The 23,076-nt window shown below is 39.9% G+C and overlaps 1 pseudogene across 4 annotated transcripts; it reads right to left on the reverse strand.

Annotated features, from left to right (window-relative positions):
* Positions 1-1,636: 1,636 nt before the first annotated feature.
* On the reverse strand, positions 1,637-3,630 carry LOC147637669 (GDP-mannose transporter GONST3 pseudogene; annotated as a pseudogene). 4 transcript variants are annotated; one of them, XR_015266063.1, is made up of 3 exons: positions 3,486-3,598; positions 3,239-3,328; positions 1,637-2,999 (listed from the first exon to the last, which is right to left on the reverse strand). The product of XR_015266063.1 is annotated as a GDP-mannose transporter GONST3 pseudogene, transcript variant X4 (transcript). The 4 variants fall into 4 exon arrangements; XR_015266061.1 differs by having other exon boundaries at positions 1,637-2,995; positions 3,486-3,594; XR_015266062.1 differs by lacking the exon at positions 3,239-3,328 and having other exon boundaries at positions 1,637-2,995; positions 3,486-3,630.
* Positions 3,631-23,076: the final 19,446 nt, after the last annotated feature.

The raw sequence follows: 23,076 nt of genomic DNA on the forward strand, positions 1-23,076 counted from the left end.
ATCGGCGTTCGACCGAGTCATGCATCTGAGTCCCCTTGCACTACATACGATGCAGGCCTTCTTTGCTTGGTGGCAGCACAGCTTCGATCCTACATCTGACCCATTGGGTGGCATTTCGGACTTGACTCATGTGAGACCCTTACACATTCTATTGACACCCAGGATTTCTTGTATTGACATCTAGCACTTGCTATCTATGCGTTTGACTGGGAGATTTCCTAGTACACATTTCACCAGGAACTTATGAATCTTTGGTAAATACGAGAGGCGGCTAGCACAAATGGCTCCTTTTTTGGAATGGACAAGATTTTTGGCTTTCTCATCACTTTGGATTGCGCACAATCGATTGGCTTTCCAATCACCCACGATTGAAAAGAATTACTACTTCCGTCAATCATTGTGCCAAACCTTCTATGATTGCCATCAGCTCCAACATCTAGATTTGTTGGGCTTTTTTCACCTACTTCTCTTTTTTTCTGAGACATTTATACCCCTCCCCCCCCCACCCCCCCGCGCGCGCGCGGCGGCCCCTTACAAGTTTGCATGGTTACAAAGAGCCTCACCACTTAGAGGCTGATGAAAATTTTCAAGCAACCATAAAACTTCATAGGGTTTGATCTATGGCCACAAAAGACCATTGACAAAATAATAAATTAAATTCAAAACAAATTAGCACTAAGAGGACCATGAGAAGTTCCCACATGATCAATAATAAAATATCAGCAAGAAGTGCAAGAATAGAATCTCAAGTATAGCACTCATAAGAGTAAGTTATGGAATGTAAGTCTCTTCCTTCTCTTGTTATTTGATTAATAAATTTTTAGATGGCTCCTTATATATTTACCTATTAATTAGTGAGACATTTATTTGCCTTTCTAATTGTAAAAACTTTTGAACCATCTTTCCAAGTGAAGCATTTCGCTCGCTTACAACAAGACTACAGCATGGGCTTCAAATGAGCAACAAGTGTGATTATACATGGTGGAATGCCTGTTCCTATGTTATGAATAGGTATTGTCCAAGTATTCAAAATGTCCATTCAATTATGAAGTCAATGGAGAATGATCTCCTTTCAATTTGCCATCTTGTCTTATCATAGGGTCAAGAACAATGTTACTTGGAACGAGAGCCAAAACCACTTAGACCAAACAAACTTTCAAAAGATGTGGCCTATCTTTTTGAATGAATGAAAAAAGAAAAGGGTTACCCCCTTGTTTGAAGAACGTGCTAACCTCTATAAAAGTTTCTTTCCCTATCTAAAAGGAGGATAACGTGCTCAATAAATGATATACCTAGATGAATCCAAGAACATGCCTAACTTCACCTTATAAGAAGCCGCAATTTATAACCTCATGGTAGTCATCCACAAGACAATAAACCATCAACTCCATCATGCATGGTATGGGCTAGATACTACGACATCCTCACTAATGTAATCAGTGCCCAATAGTGGGTGTAGAACTTGGTATCAATATATGCTCAATAAATGATACCTACCTAGTTGCAGTGTAGCACATAAGAGACTATTAGGAAAACTTAAGAAGCCCATCACACAAAATAATACCACACAACCTCAACCACATGCTGGTAGATAACACCGCCCCACATATTGTAAGACCTTGCATGTCATACATGATGGAGAAGTGTCGGTTATAATTGAAGTATTTATCAATCTCCCTGGGATTACCCAGACTAGTACTGTTCCCTGGACTGAGAGGTAGTACTAGCAATTGGGGGCCTACCTGCCGTTAAGTTTCCAAGGCTTGCCCATAGCAATAGCAAGATAGAGACACTAAAATTGGCAAATAAAGATTCACAGTATTACTACATTTCTATCATTTGATTCTTCTTCCATAGCCTTCATAAAAATAAACAGTTCAAAAATGGTCGGATGCTAGTTAGCTAGCTAGTTACTTTGACTCTCTTTTGTATCCTTCAAGAGTGACTGCTCTTCCACTTCAATGTCACTGGAAACAGTGGCGGGCACAACCTTTGGCTTGGTGGTCGACTGCTGGTACAGTATCCCCCCACCAATGCAGGTCAACAATCCAAAAGTTCCTACCAAAGATGCATGTTTGTCCCAAACAACAAGGTTGATGATGATTGTAAGAAGCTTGTTCACCACACCCAAAACAGTGAATCCTGTGGCAGAAATGCCTCTGCGGCAAGAGAACCCAAAGAAAGAAATTGCAAGCCCGAATAAGCAAGATAGTCCCACTGGAAGCCACACCTCAAAAGAGTACCAGTCTATTGACTGCTTCAATTTCTCATGAGACAGTTGCAAGCCTTCTCCCATGATCAAAAGCTCCAGAGGGAACAGCAGTAGGGCCTCCAAGTTGTTGTACAGGACCAGGCCCCATGTGTTCAGCCCAATGGTCATGACAATGTGTTTAATATACACAAAATCGATGGACATGCTTGCCAGATAGGCAAGAGCCCATGTGTAAGCATCCAGTGCAAACTCACGATCCGTTAGGACAAAGAGTAAAGCACCTGCAAAGATGACACCTAAAGATGACCATGTCTTGATGGAAGGCCATGGCTGCTTTAGATAGAATGTCTCCCCCAAGGCAACAAAAATGGGGACCGCCGAGCGGAAAACAATGAAAGTGTCAACATTTGCATGGAGGAGGAGCTCACTGTTGGTGAATATGGAAAGGTAGAAACAGAAGGCAGCAGGTAAAAACTTCAGCATGACCTTCAGATCCAATTTATCATGCTCAAGAAAGCCCAGCTTTCCAAGGAAGAACACTCCTGCAGCACTGACAAAGTATTGAAGAGCAGTCAGAGTTCCTGGAAAAGGGAACTTCATGATTGCCCATTTGTTGATGATGGAAAGTAAGGATGCTGCGAGACAATAACCTACTGCTATGCCCACTACCGATGCCTCACTGAGCCAGAATTTCAGCTTCTCCATCCAAGGACGTTGGTTTTTGATGCTTGAGTCATCGTTTGTTACTGAGGAGTCATCTGCTGCAGCATCTGAGTCTGTCATCTGTCTTGACCATAACAAACAAGAACAAATGGCAAACAAAAATAAAGCATGTGAATACTTTTTTCTGCTAAGAAAAGGCATGTTTCTTTAAAACTCTGTTGGTGATTATCGCTGGGAATCTGTTGCATGGCTGACTCAATCTGAACCACAAGTTTTTTATGAGAGCTCTAACTCTTCTCTCACTGTTGGGATTCCTGTATTAAAAATTCCTGCAGCACCACACCGTAGCGCGCAACAACTTACGGTGGTTTCAGACGGGGCGGTAGAAAAGGTCACAACTGAGAGTGCACAAGCGACAGTAACCTCAATAAGGTCTGATGCCCAAGACGTGCTGTTACACAACCCAATTGCATCCAATTATCAGAATACGATCGAGCTTACTCATGCTACTAATTTAACCAATTACACCTCGGATTAGCTCACAAAAGGCAGCAATTAGTGTGCAAAAAGACGTCATTAGGCAGTAATTAGAATGAAAACAGATGCGTACCTGGAGAAAGAAAAGCAGAGTCGCCCTAAAACAAAGCAGATCTGCAAACAAGGGAAAGTGAAATATGAAATGAGGAGGTTTCCATGATCTCACATTAAGCGCTCAAATCAACCCACCCTAATTGGGTGGATCCAAAGTTGGGTTCTTTCCACACGCATTAAGCGCTCAAATCAACCCACCCTAATTTGGTGGATCCAAAGTTCGGTTCTTTCCACACGCATGTGGAGCGTCAACCGCACGTGCGATTTGTTTAACTTACCCAACTTGATTTTTGCTGAGGGCTACTTTGCTAGATTTTTACATTTTAGTGTAAATTTTGACGCTTAATTGAAAATTGTGCCAATAAAAAACATTCAAAATAGGTAAAGACTCATTATAAAACCCCCATCAAAAAATCAAGAACGCCTTTTAGGACTCCTAATAAGATGGGACGCTAGCGCCACCCTTAGGCTCCGCGTAAAAGCTTGCAAATGATGGAGAACGTCTAGATTAATGGTAAAACATCAAAGCATTTGGCCCCTTGTTTAGATAAGTAGAAAGAAAAAGATATGTGTAGTTAAAGTAACCAATGATAATAGCACGTCTCGTGTTTGTCAAGCTAGAAGAGGTGGGTCATGGGTTCGAAACCCTTCAACACAATTTTGATGTCAATTATAGTGGGATCTTCAATAGCCACGCGGTCTAACATGTGGACTTGGAGTTGCCCTTTATGAATAGGATCATGTCTTATCATCTCAGCGAGTTCACAAAGCAAGCCTTATGACCGCATCCTTAGACAGCTTACACAAAAATCTTAAAATTACATGTGGGTGTGGGGATTTAGCCGGGACCCCTACAATCAAATATGTAAATGCCCTTAGAAATCTTGACCACATTGTCATAAATAAACGTATTTGGAGATTTTTCCAAATAAGAGAAGAGATTATCGATAAAACATTGCATTATATAAACACCCCAAGTTTCATGTAAATGCCTTTAAGATCTAGACTATAATAATTTAAATTTGAGAGGTTTTAGGACTTGAACCCTCAATATATTATTGTAAATGAGCATGTAATATTATATATTAATGTTTTGCACACTCTTTTCAAGTACATAAATGAGAATGTATTATTACATATTATTGTAAATAAGTGTGTAATATTATATATTAATGTTTTGCACACTCTTTTCACATACGTAAATAAGCATGTATTGTTACATATTATTGTAAATAAGCGTGTATTATTATTTATTAATGTTTTGCACACTCTTTTCATATACGTAATGATCTTTCAAGTCAAAGAAATAAATTACCAAATTGGAAATTTCAATATAGTTTTCTAATCACCATTCTTTGCCTTTTCTTCTTCTTTGGTTTTTGCAAATTATGTAGGCCCTCTTAGAGCACTCAAAATAATAGTTACAAAATTTAGAAATCTTATAGAGAAAAAGATCTTGTATAAGCCTCTATTTTCACTCTCATTTTTGGAGTCTTATTTTGCCAATAATTATAGCTCAATGTTGACAAGCTTGTAAACCTATTTGCATGGCAATGAAGAAAAAACAACCAAACCCTTTCAAAGGAAGTAGAGGAATTCAACAAGAGGCACAAGATCAACTGAAGGAGGAAGAAGATAAGGTGCACATAATTTTATGCACACAAGGACAAACATGACGAGGACATGCAAGATCAACTAAAGGAAGAAGGAGATCGGGTGCGCATGATTTTATGCACACAAGGACATAGAGACAAAAGAAGAGAATACCCCTAGACAAGAAGGAATCAACTCCTAGAGATAGAACAAGGTGGATTTCTCTAAGTGTTATAGGTTGTCCATACATCATGGTCCGTTTCTATCCCTTCTGTTGAAGTATGGATCGAGCTCTCCTACTGACAAACATCTACCTAATCAGATTCAAATCCTACTCTAATGACAACACAATCAACATGACTAATCTAAGGTGGATGATACCTAAGTGAACTCATGATGATGAGTATGTGTAATAGACTCAAGCACAATTAGGTTACAAGATTAAGACTTGTACTCATAAAGAGGCTTGAGATGTGTGTAAGTGATATGTTTCATTGCTTGAAATGGCCCCCTTTTATATAAGGAGGTACACCCTTGGGCTTGTACATTAATGTGGGATTAATCCATTTGCCTCTTTCGGCTACTCAAGGTGGTTAAATGTCAGGTTTTTATAATATATTTTCACCCTCCCTCATTTCTAACTTGGTTGGGTAAGAGGCTCTTTGGCTTGGTTACTCTCTAGCTTAGAGGTTACTTTTAGAGATGGTGGTGTTGATTTTCACTCCCCCAGGGTGCTACTTTGGCTACTCTCTGATGATTGAGTGTTTTACATTTGCATATCAATTTGCCTACTCATTTGGTGGCTTTTACAACATATGATTTTGGTTGGGATAGTGATTGATAGCTCCTACTTGCTTGAGAGCTTCTTTCTCTTTGCCAATTATGCTTTGCTTACATATGCTCGCATACTCATTTGATTGCGGCATTTTTACATGAGTTGTATGTTTCTTTTTCACATGCACATACATTAGCGTGCTCATTTGGCCGCTTTTACAAAGGTTTTTACTCGCGCATTTTTGGACTAATGCTCCTTCTTAGTCACAATATTTGGTGGTAACTTTTTTCCGATGTGATAAGCCCTTCGATAATTATCCAATTAAGGACTTATGTACCAGTGTGCACACTTTGATGAAAATGTATTTGATGCAAGCATGCTATAAGTTTTACAATCTGAAGATTTTGACACATGTGATGATGCCCAAACTGCACATGTTGGTGATAAGACCCACGAAGATGGCATCTTTGAGCTCCACTCTTGCATGTGAACCACCTCTTAAAGAGTTAGTGTCAGGACAAGGGTAGGACTACGGGGAGTCGGGCAGTTCAGGGGAGTCCGGACTAGTGTGGACAGCCAAGGCTATAGTTAGCCGGCTAGGGTCTCTATATCCAGCGGTTGGTGGAGAGTTGCCCTATTCTCTTCTAGGAGTCCTCATGGAGGTCTCATGGTGGCCTTTACATAAGCATAAAAGGACTAAAGCCTGTAGCGACATGCTTCACACTATTATTGGCAAATTCTAAAATTGGTAAGTAATCTTCCCAATTCGTTTGCCATTTATTCACATATTCCCTTAGCATATCCTCGAGTACTTGGTTGACCCTTTCTATCTGAACATCACTCCTCTGAGGGTGGTCAGAGTGATGGTCATGGTGTCCAACCTTTTGAACACTGCTCACCACAGAAGTGACTATTAAACTTATGATCTCTATCACTGACCACCACTTTGAGGGTGGTCAAAGTGGTGGTCAGCAACAATGCTTATACTGAGCATGGTGTCTAACCTTTTGAACACTGCTCACCAGAAGTGACTATTAAACTTATGATCTCTATCACTAACTATATTGGTTGGTAGCCCATAGAGTCAATAGATATTCTCAATGAAAAGCCAAGCTAACTCTATTGTTTTCACCATGGTTTTAGTCGGAATAAACCAAGACAGTTTGGTCAACATGTCCACTACAACCCAAAAATCATGGCCTCTGCTAGTTGTAGGTACAATAAAATCCATAGAGATGCTTTTCCACTTACCATCAGCCCACCTATCTTAAGACGCTTAGCCTTATTGACCTGGCATTTTTGACAATGCAAAACATATTCTTGGATGTCCCTATGAATTCTAGGCTACCTTCTCACTGAGGCATAGGTCTTCCTAATTCCAGGATGACCTGCACTTGGACTATCATGACACTCATAAGGTATTTGGTGCCTAGTTTCTGAGTTCGAGGGTACCCATACTCTCCCTTTATGTAACAAGTATCCACTATCGATGGAAAAATGCTTCTGACGATTAACCTCGTCCCTAGAAAGAGAAGAGCTGGGTAAGGAACTATCATTTGCACTCGCTATTGTGGAGTGGGAGGGATCCCTGCGTGTAATTAGCTTAGCATTGATGTCTACTAACTCCATGTAAAAGGAATTAGACTAATTGTTTAAGTTGAGAGAGTAATTAGCCGATTAATCACCCTCTGTTTCACTAATCACAATAGACAGCCTATTTAATCAGCTCATAATCAGCTCCATAATACATAATTGCTTCAACCAATCATATATCAACCTCCTCAAGTATGTGTAACACACAATTGCTAAGCAAGTTTTGAATTTAATCAATCAACCAAGTAGAATTTGGCCTCCACTTTTCAAAATGGTGAGAAAACTGCTTTGTTTCTGCACATCCGTCTATGCCGCCTGCTGTAGGGGTGATTTGAGAGGTTTGTTGTGATAATTGAAGGTACATATAGATGCCCAACACAGCTAGGCATTTGACCAATCCATCAATGTAGTGATTTTTACAAACAACTACCTCCAATTGCATCCACAATGGGCATCACTTCTCTATTTTTGTGAGGGCTTCAAAACAGTGAATTTCCACTCACTAACATGCACCAAACTTGTTGCTCCAAATTCAATGCAGAGCTTGCACATGAGTTTCCAATACATTCCCCTTTGCCAGATACATGATTCTTTGTCAGATTTGCAACTATTTGTATCATACATTCACCACCAAGCTTCAATGGAGAGCTTGCAAAACAGAAATTTCTCTTTGCTCAAATCTGGTGTTGTTTGTGTTTTTGCACCTGCAATCCACTCAAGGATGTTTAGTAGTCCTTACCCAATAGGCCAAGATCTCAGATTTGATGGAAATCGATGTGCTCCAAGCTTCACACCTCCAATGACAAGCTTCACACCTTCTTCTCCCTCTTCTCTCACTCACTCATAAACCCTAATAGAGAGCACTAGGCTCTGATACCATGATGAAAAACAGGTAGAGGGAGAGGAGACACACACACAGGAGCAAACCCTAATGTATTATGCAAACCCTAACCATAGAGGGAAGCCATCTCCCTTCACACACAATGCATAAAGCCATAATCCATAATCTACAACACACTACTTGTGTTGTGTCCACACACAGCTAACCCTAGCTAATGTCCACACACTATGACCAGCTAGACATGGTCATTTATGTCTCACACATGTTACTACCTAACATGCCAGCACATAGTGCGAATGGCACAAGCTGACATTGAGCTTGAATCTCAACATATACAAGGGTGGCAGGTGAGTAGACATTGAGCCTATGTCCATATCTTCCAAGATATCCTTGAAACTAGTATGATTAGTGTCAATGAGAAAGGGATTGAAAACTCTTGCCAAACCATGATGAGATTTTCATGGCAAGGGCAATAGATTTTGTGAATTTACATTGAAAGCTTTGGTTAATATCTTATCAGTTTTGATGGAGGTTCTTGTGTCAATGTGCTTGTTAATGAACTTCTCACTATACACCCAAACTTGCACTCATGCTTGCACTAACACTCACACTTGCAACTAACTCGCACTCACCCTTGTAACAACCAAGCTCATACTTGAGCTCCCACTTGTGCTCTCGCTTGCACTTTCCACCACTTTGTATTCACACTCATAACCACTTCCCAATTGGCATTGGCATCGGCATCGGAACTAGCACTTGTGCTCACACTGACACTTGCACTTGCACTTTTGCTTACACTTACACCAACCCACTCACGCTTGCACTCACAAACACCTGGCATTCACACTCACATTTGCACCCATATCTTTCATATTCAAACCGATCCTTTGCAAGACAAGAGAATAGCAAGTCTATGAAATTTGAATCCTATTTACTGATCCTTTGCAAGGCAAGAGAATAGCAAGTCTATGAAATTTTAATGCTAGACTCCTATTAGCATTGCATATCGAGAGACTCTAGGATGATATATTAGCCATTAGTCAGAGTAGGTAGGAATGGGAACAAGAGTGAAATTAAGGAGGAGGGAAATCTTGTGTTAAAACCCCCCTCAAATTTGGTGCTAGTCTTCCTAATAAGTAGTAGTAGGAGAGAAAGGAATGAACATGTTCAATGTGTTGACTTCGGCTTTGCTTAGCACACCTCAATAGAGTAGCTACTTATATAGTGAGTGATTGCAAATCTCAAAAAAGACATTTGTGCACTTGTATGAATGGGTTAATAGAATTTTTGTGTTGGTGCTAGGGATTGTGTGCCATTACACATGGCTAAGGTTGCTTGTGTGCAAGATTCACCACATTTTAAGGAGGGATTTAGATTTATCCTAATCAACTACTTTCTTCAACTCCCTTCATTGCTTTGCTTGACATTTACTCGACATCCCTTTCATTGGAAAGTCTAGGTTGCGACTCTACTAATGTGTGGTAATGCACTTTTCCCACAGTTGTAATGGAGCCAGTCTCTTGCTTGGTTAAAGTGGCGTTATCGAGCATATTTGATAGAGGCAATGTGTGGTAATGGAGTTTGCCCACAATTATAATGGAACTTGTGTTGAATTGGAATTATCGAGCATAGAGGATAGAGGCAATGTGGAGCAATGATTTGTGTGTCCAAAGAAGAGGCTACAAGAGATTCCTACTAATTTAAGGAGGTTCAAGGCGATGGGTCATGTACAAGGCACCAAGCGTGCCCCCACCCGCCATAGTGTCCCCCCATATAGAAATGTACCTAGACCATCATTTTTGACAATGTACCTAGACGATCGTTTTCAACAATGAAGCTTAGTGCAAGTGCTTGAGATTGTCGATACTAGACGTGTCTAGTAAATATAGAGCCTATGTGTATACTACTATAGGTGGCATATATGGGCATAGGAAAGGTGGGCGCTCATGTAGAAGCTATTTTTTATGAAAACTCCAACAAATTGCTTTCTTTGACTTTTACACATGTTTTAGGATAGGAGATTGAGTGTTGATGTATAAGAAGGCATGCCAAGAAGGTAGTTGTGAACGAGGTTAGGTTGTCCATTAAAATAGAATAGATTAAGATAACCTATATAGCATGCACTTGAGTCACAACGGGTTGGTTGTACCCTTTGTAGGCTCTTAGTGAATTGAGTCTAGTTAACGTCAAGCTATGGGTTGCTTGATGGTGAACATGGCCAAATGGATTTGCATAATCCTTGAGCCTCTTTTGAAGTGTTGGTGTGGCTAATGGGTTGATTAACCCTTTTGTGTGAAGAAGCATGGTGATGTCGGAAGAAAGAAGCGATGAAGCCTTGAAGAGCATGTGTGTCTTGGGGATGAACTTTTAGTTTACAAAACCATGTCAACCTTGGGCATACGGCTTTGCTTTGACCTTTTGGGCATCTCTACCTTGCTTGATTAGCACGGTTGTAGGTAATTTTTGTTCCTTGGAGGGAGATGTGGATCCTCATCTAGTGTGAAAATCTCCGCGCATGGATCTAAAGGTTACACACGCCACAATTTGGATGCCCATGTGATTGGGCCAAGATGGAGAATTATCTAGTGGTGGACATCTTCACAAAAGCCTTACATGTCATGCACGACGGAGGGAAGGCTAATAATCCTTGTGAGTGCCGATACACCGAAATTGCGATTTATAGGTGGAAAGAGGGTGAGACTTAGTAGTAAGAATAGAACTCAATAAAGAAGACAAAACAAGAAAACTAGATTGAAGGCAAGGATGCAAAGTGTTGCATAAAGTCTATGTATGGATGGGATCTGATGTTAGTGTCTAGATCAAGGTGTGATTAAGACCACTGGGTACAGTTGGTAGGAGATATGGGTGCATGGATGGACCACATGATCAGACATACTACCATGGTTGGACGGATATGATGTGTGTGAAGAGAAGTTCAATGCAAGTTGCCAAGGTTTATTGGTAAAACAGGAAGCTAATTTGGTTTTGGACTTAATAGTTTTCTTTTGAACTTGCGCGGTATTTAGGTTTTGGACTTGTATGTTATTTAGCATTTGCACTGCAAGTAAACCCAACTGTGTACTAGCTCCATCGTCCATGGTGGGGAAGATCCCTACCCTACTTATTACAATGAGCAACCAAAAATAAGCAATAAAAAGAGAGTTTATAAATTTATCACACTTACTACCCTCCTTCATGGGGGAGCACTCTACCCTACTTACAACGAGAAGCCAAAATAACCAGTAAAAGGAGGGTTTAGAAATTTATTGCACTTATTACGAGTTTGTTGATGCTAGTGACATACCATTTTGTTGGTTGTGTCGGATAGACAGTTTGGCCATGATCATCACAGATTGTCTCATTGGGCTAGAGAGGATTGATGGAAAGAATTTCTTCCTTTTGCTTCGCCATCTCTTTTTTTTTTGAACCAACAAAGCAAACAAAGCCGACAAAAGCCCAACAAAGCAAACAAAGCAAACAAAGCTGACAAAAGCCCAAGAACCAATCGGTAGTTCGATAAAAGCAATCAAGAAGAAGCCCAAAAAAATGGAGATGGCAAAGCGGAAGTAGGGAAATTCGTTCCATCAATCCTCTCTAGCCCAACGAGATAATTTGTGATCATGGCCAACTTGTCCCCACTATTCAACACAACCAACAAAACGGTCCATCACTAGCATCAACAAACTCATAAGTGCAATAAATTTCTAAACCCTCTTTTTACTACTTATTTTGGTTTCTCATTGTAAGTAGGGTAGAGTTCTTCCCCACCACCGAGGGTAGAGCTAGTACACAATTGGGTTTACTTGTTGCAATGCAAATGTTAAATAACACGCAAGTCCAAAAGCTAAAGAATGCACAAGTTCAAAAGAAAATCGTCACTGCCAAAACCAAATTAGCTTCCACTTTTAGTAACAAACCCTTGCAACTTGCATTGAACCGCTCTTCACATACATCATATCTATCCAACCATGGCAGTCCATCCGATCATGTGGTCCATCCATGCACCCATGTCTCTTGTCGATCGTACCAATGGTCTTAATTGCACCTTGATCTAGAAACTCACATCGGCTCCCATTCATACACTATGCCAACACTTTGCATCCTTGCCTTCAATTTGGTTTTATTGTTTTTTCTTCTTTATTGAGTCATGTTCTTCTTAAGTCCAACCCTCTTTCCACTTATCAATCGCAGTTTTGGTGTATACTCACAAGGACTATTAGCCTTCCCTCCGTGCATGACAGGTTAGGCCTTTGTGAAAATATCCACTAAAGAATTATCCATCTTGGCCCAATCACACGGGCATCCAAATTGTGGTTGTGTAACCTTCAGATCCATGCACAGAGATTTTCACACTAGATCAAGATCCACATCTCCCTCCAAGGCACAAAAATTACCTACAACTGTGCTAATCAAGCGAGGTAGAGATGCCCAAAAGATCAAAGCAAAGCCGCATGCCCAAGGTTGACATGGCATGGTAATCTAGAATTTCATCTCCAAGCCATGCATGCTCTTCAAGGGTTCATCACTTCTTTCTTCCGACATCACCATGCTTCTTCCCACAAAAGGGTCAATCAGCCCACTAACACTTCAAAAGAGGCTCAAGGATCACGCAAATCCATTTGGCCATGTTTTCCATCAAGCAACCCATAGCCCACGGTTAACCAGACTGAATTTGTTAAGAGCCTACAAAGGGTACGACCAACCCATCATGACTCAAGTGCATGCCATATAGCTTATCTGAAATTCTTCTATTATAATGGACAACCTAGCCTCGTTCACAACTACCTTCTCGGCCTACCTCATTATACATCAACACTCAATCTCCTATCCTAAACCATGTGTAAAAGTTGAAGAAAATAGTGTGTTGGAGTTTTCACAAAATAGCGCTTCTACACGAGCCCACCTTTCCTATGCCCCTATACATCACCTGCTGTAGTAGCATACACATAGGCCCTATATTTAGTAGACATGTCTAGTACCGACAATCTCAAGCACTTGCACTAAGCTTGATTGTTGACAACGATTATCTAGGCACATTCCTAGATGGGGGGAAACTATGGAGGAGGGTGGGTACACGCTTGGTCCCTTGTACATGACCCATCACCTTGATCCTCCTCTAATTAGTAGGAATCTCTCGTAGCCTCTTCTTTGGCCACACAAATCATTGATCCACATTTCCTCTATCCTATATGCTCGATAATGCCAATTCAACCAAGCAAGAGACCAGTTCCATTTTAACTGTGGGCAAAGTCTATTACCACACTGCCTCTATCCTATATGATCAATAATGCCACTTCAACCAAGTAAGAGACTGACTCCATTACAACTGTGGGCAAAGTCCATTCCTACACATTAGTATCTCTTAGCCTAGACTTTCCAAGGAAAGGGATGTCGAGTAAATGTCAAGGGAATGAAGGGAGTCAAAGAAAGTAGTTGATTTGGATAAATCTTTGAGATTGGAAGATATACACATAGGACACAACTTTCACCTAGGACATCAAATTTTATTTTATTTTCCATGTCTTGCACCTCATGACACACACAGACATATGCACCTATAACTAGCCTCATATGATAACCCTCTAAGTTCTTCTTGGGATGGGAGGACCACGGTGGGCATCGCAAGCCTAGCCCATGGTATGATCCCATCGCCTAGAGCACCATCGACCTCACAAGTACCTCCAAAGAGCTTTAAAGAATACAACCTCTATCTTTGACTTCAATTCAACATAAGTAACACCTTGCCCTAGCCGATGTATTAGCTGCAAAGAAGCCCACTCTTTAAGGATCAAAAGTGCAAGATGTAGGTTTGATATTGTGTCGCACACCAAGAAGGATGAGACTACCACACCTACCCGTGTAAATCAATCATTAGTGATCTTGGTGTTATAATTATACTAGTCAAAAGGCACATGATGCTTCTACCAATCACCTAAATTCGAAGGGTCCAATCCACATTACATGATGAAGAACTCCTACATCACATATATCTCAACAAGCTATCTATCACTAAGGTTACCCAAGGATTTTATCACAACATGCCTTGCATCTGGCATGCCCACTTCACAGTGTTTCCTGGATCATCCACAACTCTCTAACATGGTAGTAGCTTCACCCCACTAACTTGCAAGAGTGATGACGTGAGTATGTGATATTAACCATTATAAATGGGGTATAGTTTCCCTGCCAATGTTGCTGACGGGGTTTGGATGTGAAAGAACTCAATAAGCTGACTGTGAAACAAATGTCCAATCGGAAGTAGGTCAACCAAAACAAACAATTGACGAGAACCTGATACTGTCCTTGATCAATCCCTGGAGAAGCATCAAGAAGAGAAAGCTTCTCATCACTAGTATCCATAGGAGAAGATACTGATCTGCATCCAGTCAAGTATCTCCCGTGTGTACTGCGGAGAGAAGAAAATACCCTTAGGGGTCAGCCAAATCTCAAAGCCAAGAAAACTCTCTCTCTCTCTCTCTCTCTCTCTCTCTCTCTCTCTCTGTCTCTCTCTCTCTCTCTCTCTCACACACACACACACACACACGCACACACACACACACACACACACAAAAGTACAACATGCAACTATGCAAGAGGGAAATAATTACGTCTCTTATGAACCTACTTATGAGTGGGCTCAAAATAAACTTTAAGAAGAAAATAACTAATAGTTTTAAGCTCTTATGAGCCCACTTGCAAGTTTGTATGCTGAAATAAAGCAAAGGTTCTACTCCCTAACCCGACCAGAACAAAGGTTGTAGTCTGCTTGTGAATGTAGTTAATCCCCAACAAACTCAAGTGTAAAAACCCTCCTGGGAAAAGTGATTAGGTAGAGCATTGGCCTTTGATTAAGAATGCAGAGGCCGTTCTTCTAGAAACCACATTGCAATCGTGTGAAGGATAATGGTTTCCATTAAAGCCAGAGTGGACCTTTCGGATGGATTGCAATTATCGTGTGTAAAGCTAGGTATGCTAGGTGTCCTAGTAACACCCATCGAAGAGTGTGCTTCTACATAAAGTGTGCCCCTAGCACTTACTCATTCTATACCTATAATTTTCAACTACAATATTTCCAACATTCCCCCTATAGTGGTAACGTGGAAGATGTCCGATCTTGGGATACCTAGCCTTCATCGACGATGTCGACTTCCTGTTGCTCCTTTGAGGTGACTGAATTTGTAACTTCTTCTCCAACTTTTTTCTTCTCAATGGCTAGCTGCTTCTACACTCACTTATGTAGTGCCCTGGTTTGTGGCAGTAGTGATATTTGCCCTTCTTCTCTTTCTTGGTTGTATCACCCTGTGTTGACATGGCATCCTTAGAATCCACCCTGGCTTTACTTTTGAAAACAAAATCTTGATCACCTCTGGTACTTGATAGATTGACCCTCATTTGCTCCTCTTGTAAGAGTAACCCTACCAGCTCATCAAAAGTAATTGGGTTGCCTCCACCTCTCATGGAAAGATTAAGAGAAGTATGAAAATTGAGGTAAGAGGGAGGTAAAGAGTTTAAGGTAGTGGTAACAAGTTGCCTATCTGGAATCACCTCATCTATGTTATTGTTCGATCGGATGTTAGGAATGATAGATCTTTCAACTGAAAGTGCTATAAGAGACATGGCTTGGGAATCTTCGGAGTCCCACCTATGTTGTTTTGGAGAGTAGGAACATGAACTTGTGGACTAGCACTTGCAACCACATGAGCAACGGTTTTGGGATTTGTGAATGGTTCTACCGAAGGAGGACAAGCTTCATCACATGCAATCTCCCATAATCCCTTGACTACCAACATGCAATCTCCCATAATCCCTTGACTACCAACATGCTTTTGTTCATAAAGCCCAACAAAGCATGGTCACTAGAAATGAGAAACGAGAAAGGAAACATTGGGGGGTTGAAAGCGGCGAAATGAGTTTTTAGGGGTGGAAACGGTCGTTTCCTGTGACAATATCACTTGGGAAACGAGAAACGGCCATGGAAAGAGGTGGGGTCTTGAAATGGAGAAACATGTTTCTAGGGACTAAAACGGCCGTTTCCTATGACCATGCCACAAAGAACAATTGGGGGACGCATCTAACCTATACTCAATGGAAAGAAAACCTAACACCTCTTGACCCCTTTGTGCCATCTTCCCCACAAAGTGAATTTCCTATTGCAAAACACTAAGTGCTGTACAAGAGCGCCTCCCTATGCTGAGAACTCCTAGCACCTTTTAAGCAAATAAGAAATACGTTAACACCTAAAATGTGTTATGATAACACTAGGATGAGAACTGAATTTTGTAGCCAGCATCAAAATTAGAATGTGCACTTGAATGAGCTCTAGCTCTGGAAGATGAGCACCTAGCGGAATGTGTGCATTCGCAGCACCAAGATTGCACTGTATATATACAAGAGTGCCTGGGATGCTTCCAAATCCACCAAAAAAAAAAATCCAAAATCTGACAAAACGCCTTGTGTGAAGTTTGTAGAGACTCCCTCTCGAGAAGAGAGAGCTCAAAAATCTCTGCAGTCTAAAGGAGACCACCTCTCATGTGTGCTACCACACACTCTCTCTTGTAGCCTTGATCTTGGGGGTGTAGGGACCAGCCGAGAGAAGCTCTCGAAGCCGTGCTAAATTCCAATAGTTTTGGTTTCTGATGTTTTTTTTAAAATCATTCAATGCAACAAAATCAAGTAATTTCTCTACTCTCTCTCCCCCCCCTTGCAAACATATGTGTGTGTGGACATGTTATTGCTTGGGGTTTGGAAAGGCAAAATGCTCTCCTCTAGATCGTGTGTCCCCTCTCTTCTCCTCTCCTTCCTCCTCTCCATTCTATTCTTGCAAATCGCCGAAGAATTAGAGCTTTCAGCAACAACCATACGATCCATTTATTCATCCAATCACAACACCTATGATGCGAGGAGTTGCCTCCAAGGTGCGAGAGGACCACTTGACCAACAAGTTTTCACACAACAAGATAAAGCTCTTGAGCATGGATCGAGCTTGGCATCTTTGGTAAGTGTCCTAATAACCTTGTGAGAATAGGTAAAATATATGTGACATGCCACACTGTAACATGGGTGCTTGTTGCAAAAGCATGTTTATGAATTAATTGATTGCAATAAGATCCTAACCACTAACCAGAGACTTAAACCCATGCAAAAATTGCTGCTGAATAGAGATGCTCAATAGTAGCACTGCTCATGAGTTTTCAATGATTGAATGATCAATGAATCAATATGACTAAGGGCCTAGACTCCTATTTATAGTAGTCTAATGTTAGTGAGTTGCCTACCAACCTTAATAATAATGTCCAACTAAGTGTTTTCACACAAGAAAAAATATGCACCTGATTAACCGAAGGAGGCTCACCCCCGGATGTAGCCAGAGACAAAGCCATATCTACTGTAACAAGCATAAAGGACTAAGTGAGTGGATAGACCACTCACCTTGAGTTATATAGGAAGCCATGCACCATCTATGTAGAGCTCCCGCCATCAGCAGCAGAAGATCCAGGGCCCCAGTCGTTGTAGGCAAATATCCGAGTATTCATGGAAGTAAAGAGGCGGACGGCTACCAAACCCAATGCCCACCATATATAGCATAACCTATTAAATGGTTATCAATACACCAAGGCTAAATCCAGCCCAAAAACACCAAGGATGCAGTACCAAGGGTCCAGTCATGTGCCAATCTAAATTAGTTAAAAAGATCTTTGTAGCAAGATAAATTAGTTAAGGATCCAGTCATATGCCCCACAATTAGAATGAGGTTATTAACTCATTTTTTTATAAAAAAAAGAGAAAGCAAAGAAATCTTGTAATATAGAATAAGAGTGCCAGCCTAGCAACCAAATAGTTCTAATGCAAGAGAAATGTGTGTGTGTGTGCCCACCCATTCCCAGGCACCATACCTATTTTGAGGCCGTAGGGGCCCATAGGTATGGGCCTACAACCTCAAAATGGTAATTAATGCAAAAGGCTGGAAACGTAATCCGGGCCAGTCATATTCAACTAATTTGTCAATAAGAAGGTTCAGAGTCTCGGGTTTGTGAAATCCATTAGCACAAAACTTATTTACCAGTTTGCTAATGTTTTCAAATGCTTGCCATGCAGTAGTACAAGAATACAGAATTACATGAAAAGAGCTTAAAATCGTATTTTTTGCCTGTGTAAATGGCCGGTTACTCTTTTTCTTAACAAATTCAAAAGGGATAATGGGTAGTAATTCCCTTTTCCAAGTATAACCAATGCTGTACTCACCAATAAATGGACTAACAAGAGTAATTTCCATGTTCAGATAAACTGTTTTTGTTACAAATTCCCCTTGTAGAGGTATATTTTTATAGCATTGCGTAATATCTGCAGTATATATTGAGAAAATCTTATCAGGCAAATTCAAATAGATTTCTGTGGCATTTTCAACAACCCAAAAAGGGTTGCAGTCTAAATTAAGAAATTTCTTAATATCATGTTGTTTCCTTGCACATATCTCATGAAATCCTTTTAGAACTAGGTTTAAAACTGAGGTAATAATGGAAGTAACCTCAGTAAATACACAATTTGAAGCATTTGAGATCCATCGAAATTTGTTTTTATGAATCTTAAAAGTAGGAAACAAAACAGGCAAGTTTCTATTACGAGGGACAATCTCTCTATAACTTAATTCTTAAAAAATTATAGCGCTAAACTCCGAAGGTTTAAGTGAACATTTATAAAATTCAGCGCTCTCAAGTCTATTCCTGGCAGCCATATAGGCCAGATTTTTACAAATGAATGAAGCATTATTAGGAGCCTTATCTAGCCCTATAATAAGAACTCTATTCATTAGTGTATGAAATTTTAGCATAAGCGAAGGACTAGCCCAGGATATTTCGGTAGAAAAACATTTCTTAGGAAGAAAAGACACAAGTTGGTTATACACCTGAGGAAGCTTTCTTGAAATAGCAACTACATCAGTGTCTGGCAATGTCTGCCAAGCAATGAGTAATAGCACCAAGTGCTAAATGTGGATTAAGTGGTTCATTAGGGATATGATTCAAGCCACAACTAAGTAATTTCTTAACTTCTTTGTCTTGCACAAAATTAATATTACTAGTGCAAACATGAACACCCAAAGCACCAAAGTCACTTGTAAATTCTCTATATTTATCACATAGACATATAGGTATACTATCTAATCGTAAGAAATCGGTTCTAGAGAATAATTTCTTCAGATTAGATGTATATCTCCATCTAAATCTAACATTGTCAAGTATACTATGATCTCCAAAGACATCATCAAAAACTTTAAAAAATACTTGTGATGGAGTCACAAAATCCAAAATTTTGTTAACAAAAAGACAATGTACGTAAATTGCACCAGAAAGGTCATCCTCCTTTGTATTAGAAATGCAAATTCGCCCAGTAGGACTTTTAGTAACTTGAAAACATTACATATCCAATAAGTTACGTACAGGAAGGTTTCTACCCCTACCACGGTTAGTAAAGGATTTAGTTCTCCCATATGAAGCATTATGACTTACAGAAGCATTCTGACTAGTAGCAGGAGAAAGAAAAGAGGTAAAAGCACTTGGAGTACTATCCGCTATGCATGCCAATTTAGAAGGGGTTTCTATACTATCCTCCGATTCATTATGAGAAACCGGATTTAGCAAAGAGTTAATCAGTTTAATACCCTTGTTATGTCCATAAGTGGCTAAAATAGTACCTGGTTCCCCACTTTGCATCTCAGCAAGAGAATCCAACATATAACTACGAAAATAAATAAAAGAGATCTGTGCCAACACTAAATTCTTTGCTTGCCCACCAAGCCAAGAACATAAAGGAGAGGTGAAATGCCACATCCTTGCCTAGAAAAAGGTCCTCAAGGTGAATGAGGACAAACCAAATAGCATGGTCGAACCAGATAATGCTAGATTCACAAGATGCCTTAGGGTCAAGAAATTTACAAGCACATTTCAGGTATGGCCTGTAGATATTCCAAATAGATTCTGAATAATACTCTGCACCAGCTTTCTGAAATAATATAGTACCTTTAGTCCTCCCATAAATGCCAACTGGTGAAGGGCATTTGGAAGGATCCAAGAAATTCATGGAGAAAGGTGATTTGAGAAGTTCACCCTTATCAAGGTATTGAAGACCTTTGATGGCATGGCTCTTGCATTCATCCAAAGTGGAGATAGGTAATTAGCCAAGAAAATCCAAGTTTCAGCCTGAATAGGAGAAAGAAAACCTTTATTTGGGAGGGCCCAAAGTCTATGAGCAACGCCAGTGGCCTCTACCTCAATTTGCCTGGCAGGTAAAAAAGGATAAACCCTTGACACCTTAGGTACCAAATCCAGCAACTTTGAATCTGTCATAGAACACATGTCATTTTAAAAGCTCCTGATTGCGCCCACCGCTGTCGGATCCCTATTAAAAATATTACCCCCAGTTGGTATAACCGGAGTAACAGTAGTAACAAACATGGGTTCTAATCTACAGAGTTTCCTGAGATGATTTGAGAGAAGAGAACCCTTAGCAGCAAACTTAGTAAGCTCAGTCTGAAGATTTTTGGTCATGACAGGTATTTGAGCAATAAGATCTCTAATATAGTTAAGACCTTCACCCTTATCCTTATCTATGGAAGCTAAGACCTTAATCCAATCATTAAAGGATAGGATTTACAAGAGAGATATAACATGAGGCTCTTGGCTGATATAAGAGATAATGGCATCTTGTAATTCGTCATCTCTAATGCAGGAGATGACATGCTGACAGGCATTAGATGGAATATGGCTCGGAGGAACTGGCTTGCCTCCAAGAAAGGGTAGAATCTGAAAAATCAAAAGAAGAGAAGTGTTAATAGTTTTTTTAGAACGTTTGTCTCCTTCAACCGATAAGCCCATAAGGGCATAACTATCGTGGACAAATGCTCTATCTACAATGATATCTGGGTACTACTTAAAGACTATCAGCCAAGGCATAATGATAGTGAGTCCATATATCATTATAGATGAAATCTCGGGCTATAGGTCTGTCTCCAATACCCGAAGGTACTGTAAAACTGTGTCAGGTGTGTGTGTTTTGCCTAAATTAAAATACATAATTATACACAGCTAACAAAACGTCAGAAGACCAATACAACTCCGACAAATAAATGGGAAAAACTGTATTATTTCATTGAAATTATACAAGATTTTCAAGTGAAGAAACAATGTTTCAAAAGAACAAAATTGCCCATAGGCTTTACTATCCAGCAGCAACATCAACCCAAAAACATCCTATTTGAAAAGGTGAGCTCTATTACCTGCATCCATACACAAGCAACAACAGAAATGTTAGTCCCTGTGCGTAATACAGGTGTCGTAAAGCCCAACCATGTGTTATAGATGTCCAACAAATAGGATTTTTTAAAGTTAACATTTGAATCATTATGAAATTTATCCAAAATATCATTGTCAGATATTCTACAAAGTTTGTAAGCTCGTCAATTATTCATGAATATTCTAACATTTGTAATATTTTAATATTAACCAAAGCCTTAATCTGGCCACAAGCAGTCTAAAATTAGTTCTGCACTTAGACAAGATTGGTGCAGATCCCTGAAAAATTACAGTTCCGGTTTTTACCTACCAGATACATTCATTACAGATTATATACCATAAGCAATTTGAAACTTTTTACCATCCACTCAGAGTATGTCAAACCAGTATGCAACTCTAATACTATTGAAACATATAAACTCGAATGCTGTCCAGATGAATTACGTAATTTTTTCATAGGCTTAACAGATTCATTAAATGTTTCATTCTTCATGTTAATTTACAGTTTATATTATAGCATACTAGAATACCCCTGTATATTGAAAACAGGTAGATGACTACATAGTAACAGTCATGTACAAGTTGTACCAACATTATCAGAAATCCAACCAAATCAGATCAAAAGCACGACAATGCCAGAGTATGCCCAGACTATAGAACATTCTCTACAAAATAGGTAAGCAATATACCAAAAAACCATGGATGACAAATCTAGCAAAAGGGATGGATTACAACTGGCAGAGCACCAGACAAAATGGAGCATCCATTGTATCTCAATCCATATATGGAGTACATGCATCAAAGCAAGTGCCCACCTACCACAAAATCATGCCTGCAGGAACCATATCATACCATACCAGTAACGGCATCACTATACTCATGTTAATTCCCATCATATAGTATAACTTATAAACCTGTATATTGACAACAGAAAAGTGACTACCAGTTAGCAACCTAGCCCATAGTGTACCAAAAATATCGAGGATTCTTTCCACAGTAGAACATCAGCACTACAATACCAGCCTATGTACAGAGCTCATAATGTCACCAATCACAACAGGATAACAATTAGCCATATCCCGAAAAGGCATGTATGAAAAATCCGCAGAAGGATGGATTAGAACTAATAGAGCAGAGCAATAGCAAGTAAGGGTTAATGCATCCATTGTACCCCAATCTGGAATACATGTTATAAAGCATGTGACCACACAAAAGGCAACTAACCTGCAGGAACCATATCATATCAGGCCAATAGCTGCAGCACTATATACATATCATTGAAAAGTACAAGGCAGCCCAAACATCCTGCCCAACATGCCATTAAGCAAGAGAGAACAGATAAGCATAGCAAAACCAAGAACACCCAAAATGCCCCTTTAACTTATATCCAGGATTGTAAAGTGATAACCAGGTTTTAATCTATTCATTATATATAGAGAAGGTACCAGAGTAACCCAGGTTTTAGAGAAATAGTCTGCACATACCTAGGTTCAAGAAGTGTATGTATTAACACCTATCTATT

The sequence above is a fragment of the Cibotium barometz genome, chromosome 6, assembly GCF_041138505.1.
Source record: "Cibotium barometz isolate CiBa-2024 chromosome 6, ASM4113850v1, whole genome shotgun sequence".
NCBI classification, from domain to species: domain Eukaryota; kingdom Viridiplantae; phylum Streptophyta; class Polypodiopsida; order Cyatheales; family Cibotiaceae; genus Cibotium; species Cibotium barometz.